This window comes from Myotis lucifugus, unplaced genomic scaffold (genome assembly GCF_000147115.1).
Source record: "Myotis lucifugus unplaced genomic scaffold, Myoluc2.0 scaffold_2, whole genome shotgun sequence".
Classification (NCBI taxonomy): Eukaryota; Metazoa; Chordata; class Mammalia; order Chiroptera; family Vespertilionidae; genus Myotis; species Myotis lucifugus.
In genome coordinates this window covers 12,299,355-12,305,798 of record NW_005871050.1, presented here as the reverse complement: position 1 = coordinate 12,305,798, position 6,444 = coordinate 12,299,355, and the positions used below count along the sequence as shown (strand labels likewise).

At 40.8% G+C, this 6,444-nt stretch overlaps 1 pseudogene; it reads right to left on the bottom strand.

Annotated features, from left to right (window-relative positions):
• Nucleotides 1-365: 365 nt before the first annotated feature.
• LOC102429638 lies at nucleotides 366-728 on the bottom strand (annotated as a pseudogene).
• Between the last annotated feature and the right edge of the window lie 5,716 nt (nucleotides 729-6,444).

The window sequence follows — 6,444 nt, the reverse complement described above, 5'->3', positions numbered from 1 at the left end:
ATACATTTGAAGATATAAGAAATATATTTTTCTTGATTGCACAAAACTCTTCATTGCAAAAGACATACAGCTCTCTAAGAACATTTCCACAATGACCTAAAGTGAATAGGAAGCAATTCTCAAAATTTCAAGTTGGAGTGTAGGGGAAAGCAGAATGAAAGGTGACCAAGATCCAGAGTTTAGGTGACTGGTAAGGTCATTCAATTAGCAGGTTGCAGAGTTATGGATGGAACCCAGGGTTTTCTTGTATCAAAATGCTGTAGGTTTATATATTCAAGAAGAAGGGGGAGAATCTAATTATAGTCCAGATCATTTTATACCAGAAAACAATTGTAGAAACTAACTTTTAATTTTTCAAAACTCAATCAGGTGTGTGTATGGCCGTTGGTATGCAGCTTTAAAACCTGCCTGTTCCCATAAGTGCCATGTTCCACCACAACCCCAGCTTCAGCACATTTGCTGTTAGCAGCTAATTCTTTTTCACATAGAGTTACACATTGGGAATAACGTTCTAACCCTTCTTCTTTTCCAGAGTTAGAGTGATACTGCATATTTCTTACTTTTACTCTTCCCCCAATGGTGGCTTGAGGGATAAGAATATTTCCAGGCAGATCCAATATAAAGACAGTCTTGCCATCTTCTGTTTCACTTAATTTCATATTTAACAGCTTATTAACAATTTTGGTAAGAAGTTCTTTATGAGATCCATTGAAAATACACAGGTACATCACTAATGGTCTCTTAAGTCAGACACATTCCTGAACTTCAGCACTGGGGCAGCAGCTTGAAAGCCTCCAGAGATAAACGGGGAGGAACTGGCTTTCTCCCAGACAAAAGAGCTGGCAGAGGTCATTGTGCCTTTGCTGAACCCTCCCCCCATAGAGCCTGCAGGGGGCGCCATATCTGAGTCTCCAAAGCCTCTGTGTAATTTATTGCCAAGTGCAAATTACCTCCATTTACCTATGCTCACTGCTGTTGACATTTAACTCATTACCATGTTAAGTGTTTTGAAAGAGCTTTGAGAAATGAAGTAAATATGAAATCCAGTTCTTTTTTATTATCCATTCCCCACTGCTCCCTCTCTCCTCCTTTTTGTTTTTTTAATATATGGTGGCGGGGGAATATTTGACTTTGGGTGGTGGGCACACAGTGCAATATACAGATCTTGTAACATAGAAACCCACACCTGAAACCTATATGATCATATTAACCAATGCCACCCCAATAACTGTAATAAAAATAAAAGGTATTTTATTGATTTTTTAGAAAGGGGGGAGGGAGGGGAGAGGAGAAAGAAAGAGAGGGGAGAGAGAGAGAGGAGAGAGGAGAGAGGTGAGAGGTGAGGTGAGGTGAGAGGAGAGAGAGAGAGAGAGAGAGAGAGAGAGAAGAGAGCAGAGAGGGGAGAGGGGAGGGGGGAGGGGGGAGGGGGGAGGGGAGAGGGAAAAGGAGGGAGAGATTGATTGAGATTGGCTGCCTCTGTATTATTCACCCAGACCAGGAATGGAACCTGCAAGCTAGGTATGTACCCTGACCAGGAATCGAACCTGTGACCCTCCGGTGCACAGGACGACACTCCAACCAACTAATAATAATACTAAACAACAGGTATTAGTATTTCTGTGAACTCTTCAGAAGTGCTGAGGATAGAGAACAATAAATCTCTGTACTCTAAATTCCTCTGGCACTTCCTCCTCAGTCTCTCTTTCTGATCTTAGATAAAACCAGAGCTTTTAATTTTAAAAGAAATTATAACAGCTAAAATTTATTTTGCATTTCTAAGGAGCTTTTATCATGACTGATATAGGAATGTACATTGTTTAGACCTTAGAAAAGAGACATCTTAACTAGGTAAAACAGTAGGGCCGAGTGGCTAAGTGATTTACAGAAGGACTCAATGTAATTCAGTGTCTGAACTGGAGTTCCCCCAGGATTTACAATCCCTTAACCCAAATATCTACTTACAAGCTTCTCTTAAGTTGCCTTTCTTAGAACTCTGTAATGTCCTCTATAAATTCAACTTCTTCTATAAAGGAGTTAGGACCAGAGTCACCTTCTTACAAAAATTAGACTGGGTAAATGCCTGGGACTGTAAAATACTAAGCTTTGGAGGAGAGGTCCACATTTTGTCTGTCCTTCCTGTCAAGATGATTTTCCAGTTAGTAAACTTATCTTCAGTTATTACTCGCTTTCTTTCTGTACATGTCTCCATATTGTAAGACAATGATTATAATTATTTTTCTTTTTCTCCTCTTTGTTCTGTGGATTTTATAGTGGCGATATCTTTTGCAACTCATAGCAGTAGATCCCACAATGCATTAGTATTACTGCTTGTGTCAGTAGCTAAAATATGGGCTTTTCTTTCTTTGCTAATGTTAGGTATAATTATCCAGTTTTCCTTCCTTCCAATTCTCACTTGGGTCTTTCATTGTCTTGCGTACTATCTGGTCCCTTTCTCCTGATTATATGTAATAAAGGGACTTAATGGTCATCTTGGTAGTGTGTTTTAATGACTGACCCTTCTATAATTAATATAATATTCCCTTCTGGAAAAAATGCACTTATAAGAAGGGGGAGGGTAGCAGGGTACTCTTATCAAGCTGCTGGATTATTACTGCCACTGTTACTACTTTTAATAAAAATGAGAGCAGCACCCTGCCGATGTGACTCAGTGCTGGAGCATTGACCTATGAACCAGGAGGTCATAGTTCAATTCCTGGTCAGGGCACATGCTTGGGTTTTGGGCTCAATCTCCAGTTGGGGGGTGGGTGGGTGCAGGAGGCAGCTGATCAGTGTTTCCTTCTCATTGATGTTTCTACCTCTCTATCCCTCTCCTTTCCTCTCTTTCTAAAATCAATAAAAATTATTTTTTAAAAATGAGAGCAGCAGCTGTATTGGTGGTAGTATCATCTATTGAGCCCATATCAGAGATCCATGATCTATTCTAACAACATCAAGTTTTATTTCAATTTTAAAACTTTACAAATGCAGACTGATTTCAATGATTTGCAGTGTTATTCAAAGTAAATGTTTTTTTAAATAAAAAATCAAACTTGCGAACTCATATTGATATCCCGTTATTTTCAACTAACATTCTTAGTACTCATCCTGGCATAGTTTTGATGAAGTTAAGTAAACACGCCGGCATTTTCCTATAGCCTTGCTGTCTTTCTTGAGGCTATCAAAGACCAAACAGCCTCGTAATGAGGTCTTTAGTATTTCAGTGTGTATTTGGATGGAAATAGGAAAAGTTTCTATACAGCAAATCTTGTTATGATAATTTAGTGCATTAATCAATGAAATGTACTGTGTGAACTTTTCAGTGTATTTATTTATTTATTTTTGTTAATCCTCATCCAAGGATATTTTTTCCATTGAATTTTAGATAGAGTGGAAGGGGAGGGAGGGATAGGAGAGAGAGAGAGAGAGAGAGAGAAAGAGAGAGAGAGAGAGAGAGAGAGAGAGAGAGAGAGAGAGAGAGAGAGAGATGTGACAGAGACACATAGACTGGTTGCCTCCCACAGGGGCCCCGACTCAGGGCAGGGAGTGAACCCGCAACCCAGGTACATGCCCTTGATCAGGAACTGAACCCAGGACCCTTCAGTGCACTGGCCAATGCTCTAACCACTTAGCACACCGGCCAGGGCAGTATTATTTTTTATCTAATGAAAATGAGATGGAAAGGCTTCTTCTACTTGTATGTATAAGAATCAAGGAATAAAAGTGTACAACATGAGAGCACCAGGGAAGTTTAAAAGTGAGGTGGGTGAAGGCTGGTGTTGTATTTTATATCATTTCCTAACTGTCACCTTGTCTGCTAAATTTACCTTTTCTAAGCTTGTTCATGGTTCACTTTGAATAAATACAATAGCCGAAGGGAAAGAAAAAGGTCCAGCTTTCTGGTTTGTCATCTTGAAAAATGATGAGGGCAATCAAAATGGAGGGAGGGTGCATTTTAAGTAGCATATGTTTGAGAGAGTGATTATCTGCATTTTTTCAGGTTTGTTTACAGATAGGTAATGTTATGCCTCTGTGATATTTAAATGCATTTTTCTTTGGTTTCTAAACTCCTAGTAATGGTTATGATTCTAGCAATCATAAGACATGCCAAATGCTTTCAAATTGATTGTTAGTCTAGTGGGGGTTAGAAATAATCACCGTGTCTAAAATGGAAGGAAGGAGTAGGAGGAAGCACACCCTATTTGGAACGAACAAAGCTTCTTTCATATGGAAAAGTTTCTTTAGAGTCACTAGTAAAACAATATTAAAAGACTAAATTTTGAAAATTGGTTTCAAAATATATTAAAAACCTCTCACTTGAATAACTTACTTACATGGATGACTCCACATCCATTGATACACAAAGGTATGTTACCTTGTTAGGTGTTCTCAATTATCCACCAACCAATTCAAGTTCTCTCTCTTTTCCATGAATTCATATACTTGCTATATCTAGGATTGTGTTTCTTATTTGTTTGAGTTATATATTGTTGCATAACAAGTTAACTGCGAACTTAGTGGATTAAAACAACAAACATTATCTCACAGTTTCTTTGAGTCAGTAATTTGGGAGAAGCTTCGTTGGGTGAGTCTACCTCAGAATCTTCCATGATGTATAGCCAAGATGTCATCTAGGACTGCAGTAATCTGAGGAGCTGAGAGCCTGGAGGATCTGGAGGATTCACTTCCGAGCTCACTCACGTGGCTGTTGTTAGGAGTCCTCAAGTTATTCACTGGCTTAAGACCTCAGCTTCTTACAACACAGGTCTCTGGATAAATGAGTGTCTTCCTGACAGCATCTAGGAATGACGAGGGAGAGAGAGAGAGAGAGAGAGAGAGAGAGAGAGAGAGAGAGAGAGAGAGAGAGAGAAAGAGAGAAAGAGATTAAGTGCTTTTTTGTGAACTAATCTCTAAAGTCACACAGTGTTTTATTCTTTTTCTTAGAAGTGCATCATTAAGCCCAGTTCACACTTGAGGTGGGATATTAGGCTCTGCCTCTTAAAGGGAGGAGCATCTAAGAGTTTGTAGTCATATGTTAAAACCACCACATTATAGTCACTGTTCCTCTTAGTCATTCCTCATAGTCATTAAGAAAGCCGCCTGAATGCCAATCACCCAGTATTTCTCAGTGGTCAATGGCAGCTATAGTAGTAGGTACCTGTAGATTTTTCCTACAGTTTCTTCAATATCTCAATATTATTGTACTAGAGGCCTGGTGCACGAAATTTGTGCACGGGGGGTGTCCCTCAGCCCAGCCTGCACCCTCTCCAATCTGGGACCCCTTGGGGGATGTCCAACTGTCAGTTTAGGCAGTCAGACATCCCTTGCACAATCTGTGACTGCTGGCTCCCAACCGCTCACCTGCCTGCCTGCCTGCCTGATTGCCCCTAATCGCTTCTGCCTGCCAGCCTGATCACCCCCTAACCACTCCCCTGCCAGCCCAATCAATGCCTAATTGCTCCCCTGCCATCCCGGTCGCCCCCAACTCCCCTCCCCTGCTGGCCTGGTCGCCTCCAACTGCCCTCCCCTGCCGGCCCAGTCGCCCTCAACTGCCCTCCCCTGCTGGCCTAGTCGCCCTCAACTGCCCTCCCCTGCTGGCCCAGTCGCCCTCAACTGCCCTCCCCTGCCAGCCCAGTCGCCTTCAACTGCACTCCCCTGCTGGCCTAGTCGCCCACAACGGCTCATGGCAGTAAATTAGCATATTCCCTTCTTATTGGCTGTGGGTGCTGCCATCTTTGAAGGTGTGGCAGTCAATTAGCATATTTCCTCCTTATTGGCTGTGGGCATTGCCATCTTTGAGGGCAGGGCAGTCAGTTAGCATATTCCCTCCTTAGTGGCTGTGGGAGCCACCATCTTTGCGATGGTGTGAGGGTCAATTAGCATGTTCCCTCTTTATTAGCTAGAATACTTTTTAAGTGTGCTTTTAAATAGACTAAAATTTCTTTTGATTACAGTTGACATATAATATTATGTAGGGACAGAAAACAGTAGGTTTACAGTTGTTTGTAATAAATAATACAATAATAAAAAATAACAAAGAAGAATAAACTCTGTTTTCCATACTCACTGTAAACCTACCTTTGCTCGCTCCTGTATTAGTTTCAGGAATACAACATTGTGATTGTACATTTATATAACTTACAAAGGGATCACTCCAGTAAGTAAGTAGACTTTGTAATGCTCTTTCCTGGATGTTCCGAACTGCATTCAAAACAGTTACCTATATCTATTTTCCAGGAAATGTTTTTATCTCATCTGTGTTTGACTCCTAACATGGATGTTGAATATGACATTTCCTCAGTTCTACCAGTGTTTTTATGTTCCACTAACATCTTTTATGATATCACTATGGATTATACCTAGGTATTGAGTGGGAGGCTATCTATAATAATAAAAGTCTAAGTGACCATTGCAACCGAACGGATGACTGAACAGGATGCGTGGGGC